Source organism: Lepeophtheirus salmonis, chromosome 10 (genome assembly GCF_016086655.4).
Source record: "Lepeophtheirus salmonis chromosome 10, UVic_Lsal_1.4, whole genome shotgun sequence".
In the NCBI taxonomy this organism is placed as follows: domain Eukaryota; kingdom Metazoa; phylum Arthropoda; class Copepoda; order Siphonostomatoida; family Caligidae; genus Lepeophtheirus; species Lepeophtheirus salmonis.
This window is the reverse complement of record NC_052140.2, coordinates 7,333,316-7,357,189: the sequence shown is the minus strand read 5'-3', so window position 1 is coordinate 7,357,189 and position 23,874 is coordinate 7,333,316. Positions and strand designations below refer to the sequence as shown.

The 23,874-nt window shown below is 31.3% G+C and overlaps 1 long non-coding RNA gene across 1 annotated transcript; it reads left to right on the top strand.

Annotated features, from left to right (window-relative positions):
* The first annotated feature begins 1,502 nt into the window (after nt 1-1,502).
* Nucleotides 1,503-3,401, top strand: LOC139906502 (uncharacterized). The gene is made up of 2 exons (XR_011782062.1): nt 1,503-1,812; nt 1,869-3,401. It is a non-coding gene; the product is annotated as an uncharacterized lncRNA (long non-coding RNA).
* The last annotated feature ends 20,473 nt before the right edge of the window (nt 3,402-23,874 follow it).

Below are 23,874 nucleotides of genomic sequence, written 5' to 3'. Positions count from 1 at the left end.
ATATTTGTGATTTTATTGAGTTGAAACCGGTTTATACTTCGAGGCAAGGGTTTTGACTAGTTATAAACAAAACTCTAGCAAAATCTAAATAGCAACAGTGAAACAACAGCCGATAATATGGAGAGACGTCGAGTCGCAATTTTGGAACTTTCCATGGGGGGAAAAACTCCCACTGAAATTCCCAAGGTTCTGAAGTGCAGCCGCACCACCATTTACTGAGGCGACCACAAGATCTAAGTCAAGGCCTCGAAGGTCGTACGAAATGGCTGCTGCCGTGAAAAAGTATGTCGAGGACAAGAGAGGCAAGGTCACCGTCAGCAGAAGGACCATGGACCGGCTACTTAAGAAACATCTTTGCCTTAAGGTCTAGAGAACCCCTCAAGCCTGTAGACAAGGAAAAACGCCTCCCAAGGTCGAAGATTCTTCTCAACAAGCTTAAGAAAAAGGCCTCACTCGCCTGATTGTTCGCCGGGGAACATGGGGTATTTTGTGTTGGCTAGGTAATGCTGTGCACGACGACTTATTAAATAATGAACAAAAAAGAAGGAGGAGCACACGCATCAACCGTTTCTCCTTTTCTAATTTTTGAAGGTAGTTTCTTTCATTACAAACTAGTCAGCTCTACTTTTACAATATACAGTGCACCGAATAGAGTTGAAATATTTTCCTTAAACTAATTCTATTTTTAATGTAAAAGGTTCTCATCTCTATATACGTAATTAATTTTAATCGTATACAAGACAGCTTTAGTAAACAAAGATCTTAATTCAGTAGTCCCATCAGTTTCCCTCGCACAATCTCTTATCCCACTACAAAAACTTCTTCAATAATTATAACCCTAAATCTGCTCATTTAACCCTGTATGCCTAGTCGTTTTGATTATAGACGATATTTTTATTATCTTTCATATACTGTATAAAAATAAAATGTCCGAATCAGCAGTTCTTGAGTTATGGGTAATTAAAAAATTACTCCAAAATATGATATTTTATAGCCCAATTATGTACATATATTAGTAATTATGCTAAAGCTAATTAATTGTTAAATGTTGTTTTATTCTTAATATACATACATACCTTATTTTCACACTTGAAACTACATTTTTTTTTTTAAAGTACCTATAAACTGTCAAGTAGAAAACATCATGAGAATTAAAAACAATAAGTGGTTAAACATATGTTTCAATAATACTTAAATATGTGGCGGCCCGTCAATACAAACACAGGCTAGACTAATTTTTCTCAAATTTGAGCCTGAATTAGATTTGTATTCTTAGACGAATTATCCTCTAATTATATAAACAAATTACTCGTATCTACCCTTCGGAAGCCCTGCAAATTGATCGATAAATATTTCCAATCCATTATTGTCGTTAAGGAACTTGGCATAATAGTCCAGTTATAGTCAGTCCTATTTATAGTAGTGAAGTCCAGGAAGTCTTAATAAAAATTTATTTTTAATTCAATCTTTGAAATTTAAATAATTGCTTAATTTTTTTACAGATGGTTAATAAATGTGTAGCAGAAGAATGCAATAGTGAGTACAATGGTCACGAGATTAACAATGTCAGCTTTCATGCATTTATGAAATCTCTGAATATCCGCATAAAATGGATCCGAGCAATACATCGTGATAACTAGAGTTAGTAGTCTTTTTCCTTTCAAGTGACTTCAAGAGCAATAGCGAGGATGCAAAAAAATACAAAAAGAGGAAGTCAAAATGTCTGACCTGCCATTGTTTGAAAAAGGACGTCGTGCCATCCCAATTTTACAACCTTCTAGCTAATTTATCAAGGAGGATCACTCATAGTAGGTTAGTATCTTCTTCTAATAAAGAGAGATATACAGAAGATCTTATGATTTCATTAGGCAATAGAGAATCAATGTCAATTTTTCTTAGACAAAGACAAGAAAATATAAAGAAAGATACGGAAGAGTCTATGAGTGAGGCAATGGAGAATAAATATCAACTATACAAGGTCAACTCTCTCATTGATATCCAGAAGTGAATATTGGAAAATCAACTGCTTGCTGGTGTTTCATCTATTAATAATATTAGTAGCTAAAATTTCATCTTGCTGAGCAAGACTGAAGTTGGATCTCTCGAAGTAAGGTCTTGTTTAGAAATGAAGGAGGTCATGTTTTTCTTTGTTTTTGTTTTTTTCAATAAGCGTCAATGGTTATAGAATTACAAATAAAATAGTGTTCTTTCCATTATTTTGGTCCTGAAAAACTCAGCAGACGAAGAAAATCCAATGGACAAAATATACTTATCAGTTCAATTCCTGAATGAAGCAAAGAAATAAATGGAAAGTAAGAAATAGGATGGATCTATTATCAGAACGGATTCAACTTTACTTGAAAAATATATCAGCCAGAAGATAGTCTCCTTTCCTTATTAATGTAGCTATATCATCATAGCATATAACTTCAACTGCTCTCAATAAACAGTTAGCTAATAACAATATATTGTATTTACCCTCACCAATGGATAGACACAGTAGCAATAGAAAAAATTTCCTTCACGAATTATGTCGTGGAGAGATGAAATTGTCAGTGCCAAATCCCAATAAGGAGGGAAGTCAAGTGTATTTCCATTTTGGAAGGAATTTGAATGTTCAAACTTTGAAAGCAATCTGGTAAAACCAAGGATGAAACAAATTGAAGACATGTTCTGTGTGCACCCTTGAATTTTGGAAAAGATCTTGAATGTGCGTAAAAGTTGAATCGAAAAGGTTTTAAACCCAAGATCAATAGAGGTGCACGTATAGATTGTTGACTCTCTCTTTCATAAATCAACAATTGAAGCCTTGTTGTTTTATTTTCAAATAAATATCATGAGTGGAAAGACACTGATTCATTCTTGAAATCAATGAATAGTGAGAATATAAAGTTCATGGAAGATTTGAGGTATGGTTGAAGAAGTGGAAAGATATGAAAATTAAATCAAAAAGCTTATCCAATGAAACATTATATTGTGCCATTCATACAACTATGTACAGCTTCGAGAGAAATAACTCTATACCTCTTGAATATGAAAGGCTTTGGATTACATTTTGCTTGTAAAAATAAACAATGATATTATCAGTCTTGTGAGCGATCAGGGAAAAAATTTCAATCAGAACTTCATTGCAATGAAGCAATATAACGATCAAGGCAATTTGCGTTTAGCAATTTTATCCATTCATTTGCAATCATATTCAAATCTACAAATTTTTTAAACCTATAACTAAAACTATATATATATTATATACCTTTTAAACTTAAATTGAACGGTTTATACACTTTTTTCAAATGTATTTATTTACAATATTTTACTATAATAAAAAAATAAAATATATGTAGAAAAAAACTAAAATATACATAGTCTGTCGGCGAATAATAAAATATATGGATAAGTTATTTATCTACTAGCTCTTTATTTGATATTAACAGGAGCTGCTTCTCAAAGTTATTGTCTTTCAGCCTTTGGACAAGTTTTAATTTAAGACAGGGGTGTTTCTAACTTTCATCATTTTTTTAGGAGGCGGAGCTTAGCCTCCAAAAAATATCAACACAGATGGCTACTTATAATAACAGGCTTAATTAATATATACATTAGCAGAGGGTGCCCGTATTGTAGGCTGAATACAAGAGAATATAAACAAAGAATGAAGGTAGAAGAAAGGAGACAGAGATATGAATGTACCAGGTGGTTCTTTGAAATCTGAACACTTTGAATTTTAAATTTCAACAAAATATAAGTTATTAATTAACAATGAAATTCAACAAAATTATTACAATAAATATATGTGTGTCTAAGCTCTCTGACTCATTAATGTAGACGCCCTTAGTGGCAATGATGGCTCCCAGGCGGTGGTGAAAGGCATGCCACCCGTTGCAGATATAGTCCTCTATTATGGCATCCCAATGCTGGCTGACAGTGGCTTTTAGGGCATGGGTGTTTGGATAATGTACGCTGAAGACCTTCCCCTTGACATGCAACCAAAAGGTTGTTTCGAGGGGGTTAGCATTAGGGCTGCGAAAAGTCTCAAAAAAGTTCAAAAGAGCTCACAACACTCATTCTGTTTTCTTAACTCCTCCAGGTATAGTTTGGCCTTTTTGACGGAGTGCTTCTTCCTTTCCAACCTTTCAAACTTGCTAACGGCGTAGAAGTTGGTCCTGGAGACGTTCAACTGATTGGAGTGAGCAAATGGAAATTCGTCGATCATTTTCAAATGTAATTTTCTCCACATGTGTTTTTTTTTGTAACAAATTGTTAATGCTTTGATATATGAATTTATTTCAATCACTCAACCTCCATTAATTATTGAATCAGTAAGTTTTCAGCTTACCCGCTAATACAATCTATTTACAATAATTTTTTTTTTAAATGTAAAGAAATACTGATACCTATTTTGTACAAAAGATATTAGTATTTTGAGAGCACTAACTTGGTCCTGCATTAAGTTTTTCCTATGTTTACAAGACCAGCATTTATAACTTCTTGTATACATACGGTCTGTTTTGTAATCCATGGACTTAATTGAAATAGTCATACATATCAATTATATTTTCAAAAATGAAATCCAAAGTTGTACATCCATGTAGATGTTACAAAAAATGAAGACGAAACAGATGACTTGTTTTTCTTCATTTAATGATAGTCATAAGTACTTCCTAAGAACCACAAATTTACTTAACCATAATCGATAACCATTTAAAACAAATATTAATATGATAGAAAAAAGAAGATGTTAAATGGTTTTTTTAGAGACTTGAGAAATTTCAATAAGGATGATCGTATTTAATATCCCTTTGACTTTTACTGAACAAATCTCTATATACCAGTGATGAGAATTCCGGCTCTTTATAGGGAAGGAGCTCTTTCGGCTCGGCTCCCAAAAGGCTCTTCAGATTTTTTTTGTGGAACTAATTAATATATTACAATTACACAGGCGTCTGCAGGGGGTGGGCCGGACGGGCTGAAACCTACACCCGAAATAACCAAAAATAATTTAATTTCCATTGAATAGCTATGAATTTTCTTAGCAAACATTTAATATTTGAAAAAAAATTCCAAAAATTTTATATATGCAATTTCATTTTTGAAATTTTTTTCCAAAAAAATTATTTTTAGTGAGCAGATATTAATTTTTGGAAATTTTTATTCAATAATTTAATAATTAACTGACAGACTGTCCTAGAATAGATCTATAAAAAAATATCTAATGATTTTTTTTATATATACGACTTCTAAAAATTAGATTTGTAGTTTTTTCAAAAAACACTTGCTACCAGATGATTTCAGGCGTTTCTTCATTTTATTTTTAGAGGTAAGTTTGTGTGATAGAGTAATGAAAATTTTTGAAAGGAAGAAAGGTTATGTTCATTTTTACTTAATTTTCTACGTCCGTGATAATTATATATGAGGGTCGTTTGAAAAGTATGTGCAAAGTTCAAGAGATGTTACTACTAGCGTGCATCGAAATTATGTTTAGTTAGTAACATTTCCTGGAAGAACACAGCCAGATTGGTGTATTTCTTTCTGTTTGGCATTCGTTTAATCGAGAAATTGGTCGGAACGATTGAACGAACTATCTTTTGGATTTGTAAGTAATAATCCTGATCAATTATCTAAAAGAGGGTAAAACTATTACAGGTGCTTATTATTCATCGTTATTGGACTGTTTGAAAACTGAGCTATAAAAAAAATACCCATGATTGGCCTACTAAAAAGTCAATTTCCATCACGACAATGCACCAGCTCACACCTCAGCAGTTGTGATTGCAAAATTAATGGAAATAGGGTTCCAACTCGATATACTCACAGAACTAGAAATCCAATTTCAATAGATAAAAACAAAGCAAGAGAAGAAGAAATGATATATTATACAATTTGTTATAACATTAAGCCTCATGTCTCAAACTATATAAATAAATTATTTCTAGCTTAATGAACACAAGAGAACTCGTTGCATATCCTTAGTGAGTAAGGGATTCCAAAAAACGGACATACAAGGGAGTCCCCGGAGCAAATCCATTTTCATATTATCTCTCTTTGTTTCTATCTCATTTCTTCTTCTCTCTCATTGTTTCTATCTCTTGTCGTTGGGGCCTACGAATACTTATGGACTTTTAATATGAGATCAATTCAAAAATGAGTTTTATCCTTGAAATATTGTCGTGACCTAATCTTAAATTGACAATGATATTGAGTGTTTTTGGAGAGGCTCTTTTAAAAAAAAATTAAAGATCATACTTTCAGCTATCAAAAGCAATACTTTAAAACATTTTGAATCTATTGGTCTTGAAGCTATGAGCCTCAGAATAAAAAGCATCTATTTTCCACTTTAAACAAAGATAACTCGAGTTAAAAGTATGATGCAGAGATTTTAAAAATAGTTTTAGAATTTTTTAATATTCGCCTTTAAAATATATTTACATAATGTATCCCTATCATCAACACCGAGGGCTTAAAACTACTTTGGCATTTTCTAAAGCCCACGAGGCTATGAGAGAAAAAATAGGACCATATTTGGAATCAAGCTCTATTAAATAGAGCATGTTAGACAGTGTAATTTGTATAATTAACCAAGTTATTGAGTTTGTTTCTTTTTAATTTTAAGTTCAGTCTTGAGCATAATTTTTTTTGTTATTTTTATACCGTCCCATATCAAGTGGAAATAAATTTCATAGCTGCAAAAGTACAAGTTATGCTATATAAATTTAGATAAATAAGAACACCATTGCCTAAGGATTTTAGGATAATAATATTGAAGAATATTGTATCTAATAAGCTACAAAATTAAAACTAATGCTTTAATAAAAGGATAAGTGGAAATATAGTTGTACCGAGCTACAAACAAACAAAATGACGGATATGGCTAAAAGTTGTTGTGTCTTATTACAAGAGATGCTACTAACAAAAACTAACCTCAATACGCGCCAGTAGTACTATCTCTCGTACATTGTAGGGACTTTTTAAACAACCCTCGTACATGACCTCTAAGCTATAAACCAAGTAGGTGAAACATATTTGTTAGCTTCAGGACGTTCTTTGGCTACGAGAAAATTTTATTCAAAGGTAGATGTTGCTTTTGAGATACCCCAGATGACGTACTTTATCAAGAATCTGCGATTGAGACCGCTCATGAATGATTTGTTTGTTATTATCTAGATTGAGAAGGGGAAATGTGTGAATTAAACACTTTTTCCTATCAAGTATATAACAATCCGAGCATTAACTGAATTTAGTTGTTTTTTATAATAATTATTTATAATGTCATTTAGTTGGATGTTACACTGTTTTGCCACAGGATATCTTGCAATAAACTATTACACCTTCGGACATTTTGATTTAAACTTATTTTGTCTCAAGTCCCCTAAAAATATAAATAAATAATAATGTGTTATTGCCCAAAATTTGAATACAAACATACTGTCAAAATCTCACAATGTAATGAGTTCAAACTAGAGAAAAAATATCTAATAAAATTAGTATCTTAAGAAAAACAAAAATATACTGTAACGATTCGCATAGAAGAAGTACAAATCACTTCTCTGTCATCAATTATCGTTCGACATGATGTATTATTCATATGGGAAAATACTCATGGATGAACGAACAAGCATAATATGAGGCAAGAGCACAATTTCATCATTATTCCAAAAGAAAACAAAAATTAAAGACAATTCATATTAATAATTATTATATTTTTTGATTAAATTCAAATAGAACATTAATTTGAACCAAAAAATAAACAATAACGACATATAAACCTCATTTATATAAATTTAGAGGAAATATCATTGACAGAAAAGGGTTTTAGGACGAAATGTCCCAAGTTAAAATATTTTAAGGTGAAATTACGAGCCCCCAGTAAATAAATAATGTAGTTTATGTTTTTTTGAAATTTGAAAGAATAAATAAATCTTATATATACAAAAATAAATATATCTATCTTCCTCTCCATTTTACCTGCTTAGCAACCATTTTAGCTTTCTTCTAGCTCTATTTACTATTAAAAATAAGAGGTGAAGGGAACATTGTATTATCCAGTTAATTCGTCTTGGATTGCTGCAATTCAAATAAACACTTATTCCCACAATTCAAATGACCACTTATAAGCATTCTATTGAAGCATTGGATATTACGCAGGATACTAATTTCTTTGGAAGTAAAGTAATTTTAAAGTTATTATGTAGTTGGTGCATGTATTAAGCGATCTTTACTTTACGCAATTTAGTTAGGAGTTGGTTAGTTTATTCACAAAAGGGTTGATAAGGGTTTAATTTACAAAGGTTTTTATAATAAACTTTTATTTGTGACAAAAAAAAAGCATCAACACAAAAATTATTAATCGTACATTTGGTTTACCTACATACTGAGAGGATTGTTACGTAGCTATCTGTTGAAATTATATTTATGTATCCACAGGCAACTGAAAAATTATGACATCCCATCAAAGTGGCTGAATCTGGCAACCTATCTCTAAGACCAACACAGGCATCAACTAACACCGAAAGAGTGCATTTAGAGAATGAAAGATAAAACACTCTGAAGTATACAATGTTTATGGAAGACACTGTTCTGTCAGCACAAGATCTCTAAGATAAAATATCTTCGGAATCATTTCCCAAATGGCTCTTGTTTCTTAAAACTCCATAACTTGAGCTTTTCAAAATCATACATTCAGATACGAAAGAGCTAAAGATTCCAGTGGAAGAATACCTCTCCTTCATATTTATCTGTAACAACATCCTAAATAAGATCTTATTAACACACTGCAACAATTCAAATAATAAAATTAACACCAACGATGAAGCCATCAACATTACAGTTTTTCTGCACTCCAAGGTCAGACAGAAAAAGAGGCATTCGACAACGTTTGGGAGCTACAAATATCCAAACTCTAAGACTGTCCTCACCTTCATAATCAAGTCAGCCTCGGGAAAATAGAGGGACGTTGTTGCCCTCATCCCGGTATAAAACTTAACAGCGGAGTTCCTGTTTAATCAGTACAATTCCATCATGAGCATTCTTGTGGCATTCCTTGTTGGCAATTATACAGTAAAAAGAAAATTATACATCTATAATCTGCGTTGAAGTAATCTTCAGATCTCAATTCCTCACCATCAAGATAGTTCGAAACAAGTTCATCTTCTCATCGATGCGATCCACAATTATCGACTGCTTTAATCAATGTCGAATCTGTGATAAATAGTAGACCTATTTCAGTACTTTCTTCTAATGTGGAAGATGTTGCACCCTCAATGCTGATATCAGAATTTAACATCTCTGATCTGCCAGATCGGATAATTGAAAATAATTTTTCACCATTATCACACTGGAAAAAAACTAACTATTTTGCTAAAATATTTTAGAAATTGCTGTATGAAGGAATATGTATTTAATTTACAATTAAAATTTAAATGGAAGACCATTGTAAGAAATTTAATTGGGGATGACGTTATGTTATGTTCGAAGTTATGTTCGACGACATCCAAGAGCAAAAGGACTGGCCTCCAGGATAGATAGTTTGCAACATTCCTGGTTCTGAAGGATTAGTAAGAAGTGTTGAAGTTAGGAATCCTAATGGTAAAGATTTCCACAGACCCTCAAATAATTTGTCATTATTATTACCCGCTCAAAGTAAAAGAAGAGTTGCTCATCATGGGGTGTATGTTCACTCGTAAAAGAGTGAGTGTTTTGAATATATATATAGCAGCTAAGGATTACCCGGCGTTGCTCCGGCTAAGGAGGGAGAGCGAAATCACATTGAAAATGGTCAAATTAATTGAGAAAATTAGAAAAAATATTCGGAAAATACTTCTATATCCCAATAATTATAATATGAATGTTTCGTTGTTGTCGAAAAAGGTACTGATAACACTAATTCTATTTCCCTAGGATTCTTCAGACTACATCAATCCGGTTAAGTAATGTAATATACAACGTCTCATCAAAGGCAAATTCCCCCGAGAAAAAAAAATTACTCTTATTATTGCCTCTTGTAACCTTAGAATTATTATTATGAATATAAAAAAACATTAATGTTTTATAAACTTCAAATAACATACCATCCCAAATCGAAATTCGCAAAGTAAATTGCAAAAAACTTTTTTTGCGCATATTTTGCAAAAAAAAAAGTTAATAACATTTATTGGAATTGTAAAAGAAACACAAATCTACCAAATTTTTTATCGTCCTTGTAAAAACAGAAAAGTTATGAAGAATTATGTTGTCGAAAAAATAACCCTCGATATGATTTTTGCAAATATTTCGAAAATTATGTAGCAAAACGTTTCGTAAATTGAAAATATTTCATTGAACAATTAAAGCCTCAAATTTGTCAAAATGTATCGTTTTGTGGTATTTCTTTGAAAAATATTGAAAGTTGACGTTTTATAAAAAAATAGGAGGAAAAAGAGAGAAAAAATGAAAAATTATTCAGAAAATGACAGATATTTCAGTTAAACATCAATTTTTTATTTGGCAAATTTATATGCAAGCCAATCTCCAGACAAATTTCTACAAACTTTATACTATTTACTAATCCCATATTCAATTGGAAGTTAATTTTTTGCACCTGAAATAAACGAAATTTCAATTTTCACCGATTTCGCTTTTACCCATTAACTTTTTTGATTTGGAATGAATTTAGAAAACGTAGTTATTCGTATAGTTGTTGTTTGAAACGCCAATCTCTTTTTGATAAATAACTCAAATCCCTATTTAGTCTCCATGAGCTGCAAAAAACGGTTTTTGTGTTTTGGGCATAGCATAAGCCCCTATTATATGAACCGCCACCCAAAAAAAATAGACACTGCCTGTATTAGCCCGTGCAAGCTCAAAAGAGGGGCCCATGCAAAATTTCAGCCTCCTAGGTTCCACGGTGTGGGAACGTGTAAAGGAGATCTACCCCCACACACACACACCATCTTAGCGAGTTTATTTATCAATATTGAATTTGCTTACAATGGAATATATATTAATAAAGAAAATATTACAGTCCGCATATTATTTACTAATCAACGTTCTGCCCAAACAAGAAAGAAGGAAAGTGGAGCAGTCGAAAGGGCTCTAACAATTGGTCCTTCGAGCTGGATAACTTTGAAGCAAATGCGGACATCAATCCTAGTAACGGTAATCCCTGGACATCTTATTAAATACTATTGTTGAAACTCGTTCCAGCACCAAATTTGTTTCTGGTTCAGTCTTAAATGATTTTTTCTAGACCAATTTGGACCGATATTTCGGGTCAGGCCGCAGGCTCAGACCGTGAACCTATTTTTTCCCCGGTCTCACTTTATGTACCGATTTTTTTCGGTCTCATATATTATGAAAGACCAGATTAATTTTTTTTCTAGATCAACCGTCATTGATTTTTTCAAAAAAATCTCAATAGTACAAGATATTCTCTAGAACAAATACTGTATACATATAATATATATTTATTCATTTCCATTATACAAACAAATCAGTTGTGTAATACATAATAAGTCGTATAAGTAATAAGAATTAGGAATCTTTCCTCCCCCATTGGTTTGTTTTATTATTTTATTAAGTGGACTTCTTTGCTCTCCTAGACTATTAATTCGGTCAAAAAAAAAAAATGTGATAGCCGGTCAAGAATTTATAGATCGAAAACCAAGACTATTGAATACTTTTGAAACTGTGCGGAACAATTCAAGTCATCAAAGTCGTTAACGAAACCTTTTATATTTTTTCATTATAAGTTGAATTTTAATGGCATTATATATTAGTTTAGTAAAATTTAGGTTTAATAGTTGCTTTAAAGACGTCTGACTTTATTTATTGATCATTATTTGGTGTTTTCCGTACATATCTATGTATATGAGTTTTTCGTTTAAGTTAATTTAACATATAAAAATGCCTAAAGGGTCTGAAGATAATGTAACATAAAATTAGCAATAGTTTTTTGACTATTAAGTCTTACCTACCGGTGAGACTAGAGTCAGGCAATTTGGATCTTCTAGATCTTCCAAGAGTAGATAATTATTTTGATCAATTGTCTTCCGAAATAGCTGAAGATAAATATGTAGTTATTTTATATTATCATGCTCAAGTTGAAAGGTACTTTTCAAAATTGAGCAGGAGACTTAGATGAGTTAAAAGAGAGAAGTTAACTGAAGAAGCTGAGGATAAGAGAAAGAACAAAATGATGGTTATTTGTTTATTTGTATATATATATTATAGTGTTAAAACTTCTGGGGCGTCCGCAGGGGGGCTGAAGGGGCTCCCCCACCAAATTCAGGTATTTTTGCTTTTTACTAGAAAATTTTATAGTTAATATTTATTTTAATTTGTCAAATTATTTTCCAAAAAAATTAACTACTTCCAATTTTTTTTCAAAAAATTTTACTTTCCGTAAATAGCTTTGGATTTTTGAAATTTATTTCCAAAAATTTATATCTGAATTTTTTTTTGATAAATTTAATTTTTTGTGAACAGCTGTGAATTTTTGAAACTTTTTTCCAAAAAAATTTTTTTTATCATTTTTTCCCAATAAATTTAACTTTTTATGAACAAGTATAGATTTTTGAAAAAAAAATTCAAAAGGTTTAATTTTTGAAATTGTTGTAAATAACTATGGATTTTTGAAAAATTTTTGAACAACTGTGGAGTTTTGAATTATTTTTATAAAAATAAAAAAAAAAACAACTGTTTTTGAATTATTTTTATAAAAATAAAATCAAAAAAGTTCCAAAAACCAACCCCCCTCCCTCCAATTTAATCCTGCTGACGAGTTGCAACTTGTACAAGGGTATTGTAAAAGTATGCAAACAAAAAATAAGATGAATAATTTTAAATGATGGATTTACATTAATTGGGATGAGGTTAATGCAAAAATTGATATATAAATGCTGTAATCTTTGGCATTTTGAATACAAATTACTAAAATATAAGTATTAATTGGCATATTATCAAATTAAATTCCACACAGTTATCTGTATATTTATATATATAATAGAGTTTGTTTGTCCTTTATGGGTGCCTATAACAACATTCTACCATGGAAACTGAAACTTTGGCAAAATAAAAGATGGAACTTTCATTTAATCAAATCTATGAGTGTATCTTATTTGAAGTTTATAACACTTTTTTTAATTCATAGTAATACTACTATTATTTATCACATTGTGCACCCGTGCCGAAGGGGTCTAACATCAAGAAGAAATCACAATGTAACAGTTCACATATTATTAACTAATAAACCCAAAAGTAGGGAAGTAGGGAATTTGAAGGTGCTTAATTGTTTTCAGAGAAGGGATACCTTTGCATTTATAGCAGATATATATCACAATCATTATCCAAAAACTGGCCAAGTTCACAGTGATTGAGTATTGACTATGTATGTTATCCTATATATTGTTAAATACTATCAACAGCTAGCAAATCTGGTCACTGTTTCTCTATCTATATTTCTAAAATTGTGGATAAATTTTTGAACGTAGTGATGAAAATTTTTGCGATGCTTACTGAATATAAAATATTTACCATACCAGTACAACAACAGAATATTACCAAACTTCAATTGATAACTTTTTCAAATATTATATTTTTATCATTAGACAGGAAATAAAAACTATTTTTAAACTAATGTAAAAAAAAATGCTAAATGCATCTCAAAAGTAATATAAATAAGGATTTAATTTGTCTGGATATAAAATGAAATTATTAAGTTAAAGGATAAATATAATTTAGGATAAGTTAAGAAATTGATTAATTTATGATCGTGAGATATTTTTACGAGTCGGATAAATTTATCAATCAATGTTCATAAATCATACTAGTTATTTCGTGCTTTTGTAGTTATGGGAAAAGAAGGAGTCAGCCTCTTTGTGGGAGTGCAATATTTTTCTTTCTTTTCCAGTAGTTTTAGTATTCTTTTAGTAGACTATAGGAATACTAAAGTTGATAATCCTGTAGAGAAAAACGCGTGCAAGGAGAAGGGGGGAAGACTTATTGTATCATTGTTTAAAATACTGATCTGATTATCAGCTGCCTGCTTTATTATGATTTTTGAGGGTATAAGAAAAGTTTTTATTAGCAAAATGTTTAATAAAGATATACTACGTATAATTGACTTAGACGTTTTTATCCGTTACAGTAGATTTGAAAACGTCACACTCATATTGAAATTGTAATTCATTATGAGCTATATTCTTAGAATAATAAATAATGAAACGACAAAGTAGAGTATTTCAAAATATATTTGAAGTTCCAAGTTTAAAAAAGAAGGCTTAAATTAAATATAGTCTACAAACTAAAAAATAAAGGATTATCCATTTATGTTAAATATACAAAATTAAACAATTTGAATCATATAACTAATAATAACAATGAATTAATTATAAATACAGAATATTGAAATAATCGATTGATCCAAATAATATTTTCTTGGTCTGACATTGGAATTCAATTAAATTTATCATAAGTTTAGGTTGCAAAACTCAAACCAGACGTGGAGTTTAATCAAAAAGATAATCCCCCCTTTTTCTTCATGTGGAAGTTGCTATATACAATTGTGCATAGGATAGATATATCTCTACCGATGAGATCTAACTAATTATTAATAATAAAGTAAATGTCAAAATCATAAAATTAGATAATAAATATATGTAGCAATAAAAAAATGTTAGAATTAAATCCATTGTAAAGATTGAGAGCAAAAGCCAATTATGTAGTAATATCAGATGATATTACTCCTTATTAAGAGAATCAAAAAATATCCCCCCCCCGTTATTTATGCTTATATAACAGCATACTATTATCATGCAGAATACGCACAATTACTAATTATAATGCTACACCCAATGTAACTACCCCCTTTGTTGTGAACCTTTTAGTAGTTGTTTTTGGCATTTAATGAGTTGTGTATCATAGTTCTTTATATTTTTAGCTAAAATAGAACATATTTTATCGGTAAATTTAAAAAAAAATGAATACTTACTATTAGATTATACAAAATTCAGAGTTCCATTTCGAAATTAGTAAATATTTTATACTTTTTACAGATAACTTGTATCGTAATTTGGTGTGGATGACTCAACACATGCTGAAAATTATCCCAACTTCACAATTTACAATGGATGTATTTCTATAAATATCATCATTACCAACATCCTCCATTAATTTAATGATGGTTCCTGGGGAAGGAACGGGGTTACCCGTGTATTTCCCCATAATTTTTTTGAACGTAGGATGATTAGCAATGAACAAGGGTATATTACATGCAATAAGCATCTTTTTGAGATCAGAGTTAAAGTCTGAGTTCAAGTATTCATCATTAACTTGATTTTATAGATGAATATCCATGCTCTTGATATGAGATGGGGATAATGAGTGGCGTTTAATTCTAGACGGGGGACTAAAGGCACATTTATATCGACAAATCCGACAAGGCATCTGTTTCTCGTCTGGTAAGTATTTCCAAATTCCTGAGCCTCCATTTCCAGAAATCGAGACGGAAGGAAACGTTATTTTAGGGATTTTATTCAGTTCTCTATCAACTATCAGTATCTAATATTATATTAATATTGAATAATGAAGGCGGGAATGATAACGTTCTTGATAGAGGAAGATGTTTATTATTTTAGTCAATGGACAATGATACCATAAGTATTTCTTCTCTTCTCCTCGTACGCTTTTGCATCCTTACCAACATTATCAACCTTAAGTATTCCTTAGTTCACTGAAGCGCTTACGCACTCATTGAGCACGCATAATTTCTCCCTTTTATTATTATCAAGGTACATATATTCAGGTATGTTCTTTTGAAATGTTTTTGATTTGTTATTGAATAGAGCAAATTTCATCTGACGTCATTTGATTTAAAATAATTGATAACAGATGAACAAATTCAAAATATAATTAATATTTATATTATCATCATTTACTTTAAATGTCTAGCCTCTACGATTTTCCTAATAGTTTCAAAATGAACACTCCGAAGAGAAATCTTTTACCTTGTGCTGTGTCAATCTGCTACTCCCCTCATGTGACCTCTGGTGAAGGTTATTCTTACTATAGATTTCCCAAAGCCAAGGACATTCGTGTAAAATGAATCCAAGCTTGTCATAGACAAGAGCCATTCAATTCCGAAACTGCCAGAGTTTGTTCTAGACATTTTGAGGAACCCTGCTTTCAGAGAAATCTATAGGCCGAACTCTTGTCTAACTACGGAAGGACTTCTAGTAGCAAGGTTCGGAAAACTTTGAAATCCAATGTTTTTCCTTCTTTATATTTGGTTCCTGAAAGCTCTATTCGAGCTGTAGAGACAGAGAAATCCAATGTTAAAAGGACGAAAAACTAATTGATAGAATAAATAACTATATGCATAAGAAATTAAGCAGATCTATTTTATACATATTCATATATTTATCCTAGGCTCTCCTCCAGGAACACACAAAAAAATTGTCAATGAACTTCTCACTACTCCCAAACAAGGAAGTTTGAAAATTGATAAGCTACCTGAAGAATGCTCTGATGCTATAGAAGTATCATTTGAATATTTAAAACCCTCTTTGGATGTCTCCTTGGGGACTATTGAAGAGCATGTAATACCACAACAAAACATAAATGTGTCAGTACAGACAGATACAAACAGCTTCTTCATTGGGGGAAGGAAAAGAAAAGACTTCTTATGAAAATGAATAGACTTGAAAAAAAAATATTTCCCCTCAAAGAGTTAGTTTGACAAAAATACATCTAAAAGAAGTGAATGTAAATTAAGTAAAATATTTGCACCAAGTCAAGTCAATGCTCTAATGAATGAGAATGTTAACACCAGACCTAAAAAATGGACGGAGGAATATATTCAGAGGTCTCTCATTCTGAGATCAATGACTGGAGGAAAAGCCTATAAATATCTCCAGAATAAATTATCACTTCCCTTGCCAGCTTTATCCACATTAAGGAAGTGGATTTCCAAATTTAAATGTGGTCCTGGAATTCAATACAAACTTTTGGACATTTTAAATAACCAAATAGATGGTAAATATAGGAATACATTATTGTTATGGATAATTATAATGAATGATTTCGGATTGTTTTCCTTTTTAGAACTCTCTCAAATGGATGTCCATTTAAGCCTCTTGGAGTGTTGTCTTTTGATGAAATGGAATTGAAACGAAGTTGTGACTATTCTCAATCCTTTGATCAAGTCTTTGGCCCAAACAAGAAGATTCAGGTGGTAATTATTCGAGGTCTTTGTGATTCTTGGATGATGCCTGTTTATTTTGATTCTGACATACGTCTTGTATGATACACCTCACCTCATTAAACTATTGAGGAAACATCTCTTGGATAAAGGATTTATCTTGCTGGACGGATCTACAATCCCAAAAAATGATTTTCTAGCATTGATGGCAAAAGATTCAAACAAACTAAAAATGGCTTATAAGATTTAAGATATTCATTTAGAATGCCAAAATAGTCAGAGACAACGTGTTTATCTAGCAACACAACTATTGAGCCATACAACTCTGGCTCTGCACCGAAATATCTATTTCCTGAAAAGAAGCCTCCAGCGGATTTTGTCAAAACTGTAGATTCATGGTTCGATGTCTTCAATAGTAGGAAGCCTTTTGACTCCAAAATAAACTTGTGTGGATTTGGTAATCATATGAAGGAACAGGAAGAGGCTCTTAAAAAGATGAAAGATACAATTAAATGTATCCGGGGAATTGGTAAAGGAATAAAATTATTCCTTTCCAGCGTGAAATTTTGATTTCCATTGCCTCTTTGGAAAACTTATTCAACTACCTGAAGAAAGTATCTAGAATCAAATACATACTTACTTCTAGGTGTAATCAAGATTGTCTGGAAAACTTTTTCTCACACTTAAGGGCCTTGGGAGTATCCAACGACAACCCAACTAGTATTGATTGACTAAGACTAGTTGTTCTTGCCAAGCCGACCGACTTCATATTGGATCAACATAAGTTCGAATAGAAGAGGTAGAAACCTCATCAATGGATAACTTTCATGGTTGTTTAATTAATGAAATAGAACTGGAAAATAAAGAAACGGAAATAGATTAGGAAGAATATGAAGATGCTTCGCTTTTAGCTGCCGAGTTGGCTATAAATCTGGATCTGGAATTCGAAGCACCGTCAAATTTTTCCTCCTCAGTCTATGACTGTAGACTTCAAGGATTGGATTATATCACTGGATACTTGACCAAGAAGTTTTCTTCGAAATATCCTGAAATCCGTTTCAAGACTAGAGATGACCTTTTTTGTGATTCAGATATGACACCGTGGATATCAGTATTATCTTAAGGAGGACTGACAAAATCTACAAATTCCTTACTCACTCAGATAAAAAAATATGATGCAACCTTTGAAGCATATCATGGACAGGAAATATCGAGCCAACCTAATGTTATTGAGACTTCAATATCAATTCTTCAAAGTTTAGCTCCAGATTTCCACCAAGATATTATTAGAAAGTACGCTCGTCTAAGAACATTTATAAGAATTAAGGCCCTGAATATTAGTATAAATTAACAAAAAAATAATTAAATTTGCATAAAATTAAAGGAATTATCCCATAATATTTAATTTTTTTGGTTATAATAAAAACGCTTTAATTCGTATAACTCTGTATGACTATCTTTGTTAAGAAATTAATAAACCTACTTTAATTTAACTTGATCCTTTTTCTTCTTTTTTTTTTCCAAAAATTAGAATAGCTAATATCCACGAACAACTAAGCATAAATTTATTAAGGAGATAAAAACACATAAATTGGCCAATTACCTATGGATATAAACTTTGATAATCTAGGCTTGGAGATCCTCAGAGCTTTCAATTATCTTCAGATTAAAAAATTACTCCTTCTGCTAAGCAACGGTCTGACTTGTTAAAGGTATATAATGATAATTATTACATCTACAGATGGATATATAAACCCTCACATCCCATAATTCTTCCAAAACGTCAACCTACTAGTAGTATACTATAATTGATATTTTAAATCCAATGACGTCACAATCTGTGCCGAACCGTATTTCTGGTGGGCACGCTTGAAAAGTTCAAAAGAACATACTTAATTATATATACCTCGATTATTATTATCCTTCAGTCCATATTTACTACAATGGAAGAAAATAATGGAGAGTCTGAATGTAGACTGAAATTCTTCGGATGCAAATCCGAACATGATTTTCCCAAAATCCATTAGGCGATGGAAAACAAAAATGGTTTAGATATAGATTGGCAACTTCATCGATCTATACAAACAAGAGCCAAGATATCCCTGAGGAGTAGATGTGCCATTTTTGTGGGAGTAACACAGAAACATCCTTCCACCTCTTCTACTTTTGCTGTCGAATCACCCCTGTGGTAAAAGTAGTTGATGCTAATATTTGGAAGCATATTAAGGAGAGAATGATCCCCTCCGACTGATTGGTCTCGCTGGGGGCTTTCAAGATACTATTTATTACTAGAAGATGTACTTGGGCGAGGGCAAAACCTCTCCCTCAAATAAAATTGAGCTATGTATCTTAATTTGTTGGGAAGCTATGGTCGCTAATGCATTTTGGACGTGCTATCCTGACCTTAGTTATTGACATCTCAAAATTTAATGGGTTTTTACTGCGACAGTTTATAATCTTTGTAGCAAGTTTGATCTAAATCGATCAGTAACTTTTGCCGTAATCCTGATGACTAACAAACAAACAGAGACAAAAACATATATTCCGTTCAACTAGTGACGTAATACTCAAATTGCTCACAGAGTTTTCAAGACAGATGATAATGTCACAAGAAAACTATGAGCTCTAGTGCATAAGTACTCTTTCAAAAAGAAAGGATTCGAAATTACCCGTCAATAATAGTGATAGATATATGACAAATACCTGTGATAAAACGATTAGCCGCTGATAAATAAGAATCTGAATAATTTTATCCACCAAGGAATAACTATTTGTGTTGGTTTTGGTTCTGAAAATCCGAGACAAATCTGAGACCCTTTTGGATTTTTAGTTGATCGAACTAATTCGGTTTTTAAAGAAGTTTGAAAGAAAAATACATGATGGAATGGTCTTACAAAAGAATCAGTCAATATTGGTCTTTTTTCAAATTTTTATGATGTCATGTGTGCTTTAAAATTGTTAATATTCGAGCAATAATGTCAAAAGAAGTTGAACGTGCTCCATAAACCACCATTTTTGTAAAACTCAAAATTTAGTATTCATAAATTAAGATCTAAAAAAAATCAATTTCTATCATTTGACGAAAAAAATTGGTCCATGATTTGGAATCGATTATATTTCGTTCCTCAGTTTGAGATCGCAGTCTGAACCGAAATATCAGTAGGATGAACAATTAAATGACGTTACTGTTGAGGCACATAGCACTCTGTCTTAGATAATTGTTAAGTAATAATTTTAAAATCCAGACTTTTGTAAGGCAATACAAATTAATTAAATAAAGATCATTATAATTTATTTATTGTACAAAATGTTAAACTTAGGACCATATCAAAAAGTATACAAAGCAGAAATATTTAACTTATAACTTATATATCAATATCTATCAAATTAAATACTTTCCAATACTTATTTCGATTGTTATGAAACTTGACGATATCCTTGCTTGATACTTTATAGAATTATAAAATCAATTTCAGAACTAATTATTTAAAAAGACTAACATTAATTAGCATATTAATAATAATAAACTATCTGTATGTAAGCTTATATTAATATGTTTTATGTATATTATCTAATTTCCCATTTTATTACATAATATAAAGAGTAGTGAATAAAAGAATAGCAATAAGTAAAAATTATAGCATACATATGTTTTTAAATACATACATGAATAATAAATATTAATTTGTAAATTGAGCAATCTGTCTCTGTTTTCTCAGATTAGCACTTGCGTTCTTCAGTTTGAGCTTTTTGTTAAGGTTATTTCTTGTTCTTGTTTTCACAAAGGATATGATGACTTTTTTAGGACAGTTGGGATATAATGGAATAAGATGATTATGCCGCCTTTCAAATACATTTGTTTTTTGTCAATTGCGTCTTCATGGTAACAATGAAGAGCATTGATATGTTTTTCCAGACAATGACAAAATTCGTCAGGCCTCTCATAGATACCAATTCAATCCATGGGCTAGACGTGTCTTCATAAAATCTGAAGTCACATGTCTTTTTCCCTAGATTTGAATAAAGGTCTTTCAATTTTTTCCCCAAAAATCCTGCAATGTAAGCCAGACCCTGATCTGAACAATTATTGGAAACTTGAGATGATTCTTCTGTATCTGTTGTAATTACTTTTCCGGCTTCAAGAGCTTCAAGAAGTCCATAATATTATAAAGTTTCCTATGATACAATTGCATCATCATCATGCTCATTTTCTTGTATATTTGACGAAAAGAAGTGACTCATCATTGATTTAGTAAATATTTCGCCATCATCCTCATCATTTAACTCCTCTTCAACAGCTGGATTTCAAATACAAGTTCATGATTCCTTCCAATTAAAATTACTTTTGGTCTTCTGAGGGCTTCCACTGGGGATGGAGGAGTATTGTTTCCTGTTATGGCACGTGAGAATACATTCTCTAGACAATCTTGATTTAGAGGAGTGGTTAAAATTAATTTCATTACATTACACTTGATACTTTGAAATAATGATTTTGTTGAACGAATGGATATTAAATTTCCCTTTTGAAATGGAAGCTGAAAATTTATCCCCATAACTGTCATGAACAAAACTAACTGCTCCATTTCGTTCAAAGCATGCATTTGTTCTTCTAAATGTATACCAAACCCAGAAGAAAGTCTTTTTTTGCTGTATGATCAACTAGCATTCATACAGTCAAACCAATCATTACCTATTTGAATGATTCTAGACTAAAATTCTTTCTTGTACCCATAGATGAATAAAAATGCTTTGGACATTGTGTTCGATAAAAGCTTCGCCGCAGTTCTAACTCGTTGTTTTGCATTTCCATTATATTCAAGATGGGATTCTTTTGGCACTTTGAAGGTTATCTTCAACTCACCAAAATCTTATTCAAGAAGGTCTTGGAAGTCCTCTTTAGTCAAACTTGCAGAATTACCATCCAAATCATTGAAAATGATTCCATGGTCAAATGAATGATTTCGAAATAATTTGAGCAAATGAGGATAGTCAAGAAGGCATAATTTGGCGTTTTTTATCCACAGGATATGCAAAGGAAAATTTGGCCGGAGAAAGCTGTAACTGGGAGATGAATGATTTGTTACCTAAATCAAAAGCAATGGCTTTGATTAAAATTCCAGCTTGTTCAAGCCTTTCAATAAAGGGAACAACCATTTCTTTTTCATATGTGAGTCGAATTTCACATATATTGGTTGCTTCCATGCATGAAAAATCCATCTTACGATTGTAACCTGCATTTTTTTCCAAGGTCCAAATATTTGCTTAAGTTTAGAGGAAATTTCAATCGTCCTTCTTAATTCCATTTCATCGAAACGGAGAACCGCCATACGCTCTTGATATTTTTCTGAAACACTTATTTTTTCAAAGATAATTTTGATGCTATCTAAGAGGATGCCAGATTCATACTTAAAATCTTGTAAAAAGATTTCTTGAGTTTGGAGACTGGGCAATGGATGAAGTTTCTTGGAACGTAAATATTCAATGTCTCGCGAACTAATAATTCGTAAGATGAGGGCATTGGTTACATCCTCTTTTGAGTATCCTCGATTGAAATTCTTTAAGAGATCTATAATTCTTCTTACTTGGATTTTGGAGTGGCTCTTTTCTAAGGTATATATGGCCATTGCAGAGATGAATCCAAGACATGATCATTAATAAATTGAGAGGTTTTATTATTTTTCTTAAAGTCGATATTTTTTTTTTTTACAACGGCTATACTAATACTATAAAATTCTTTGAGCTTATAGCGTAAAATACTATGTTATCATTTGTGTTGGTCAACAATTAATTTTTCTCTCGTCTACTGTTGCGACTTTAAAAAAAATCCCTTGCTACTGCTAAGTATCTATACACTATGTATTTTATCTCTATTGTCTCAACACTCGTAATTACCCTCAGGGTACCCGTTATTGCGGCTCATATTTGGGTATTTTTTTGTTGAAGTTCCGACTATGTCCTGGATCCATCCTTAGCATTTATATTTTATACGAACGTGTGAATTTATGAAAGAAAAGATGAAACTTTTCTTTATTTTTTTGTAAAATTTCATTTATGTATGATGTATTAACAATGCAAGGAACATATGATTTATTTATTTTCAATCCCTTTAAGCTCTTCATTATGTCTTGGGAAAAAAATCACAAACTTGCAATAATCATACACTTTCTCTTTATCAAATAGTGATTCTCTTCACAAAAAAAAGTGTACATATAAAAAAAATGCAAGAATTTTTTTAAACAAAAAGTAGAGTCATCTGTAAAATTTCATAATTTCTTAAGGACAAGTCTAGATTATTTAATATTCATTTGTTACATTCAAAGCCATCAATCCCTGATAGAGTATCTGCCGCCTTATGAAATTTTTAAATTTATAGAAATTAGAAGGACTACACTTTATATAAGCCAGTTATTGTGATACGATTGAAACATTTGTAATTAATTTTTTTCTCTAATATTACAATATTTATGCATTAAAGTTGAGTAAGTTGTAATTAAAAAACTACCTTCAAAAATTAGAAAAGGAAAAACGGTTGTGCAAGTGCTCTTCTTTTTTTTTTGCTTTTTTCATTATTTAATATATCTTCATGGTGATAACATCTCCCTCTATGGTAAGCATTATTGCCTATTGTTCGGGAAAATTGTTTTTAAAATGCGTAATAAAATAAATATACTTGAATTTAAGTATAACTACTATATTTTTCCCTGCAC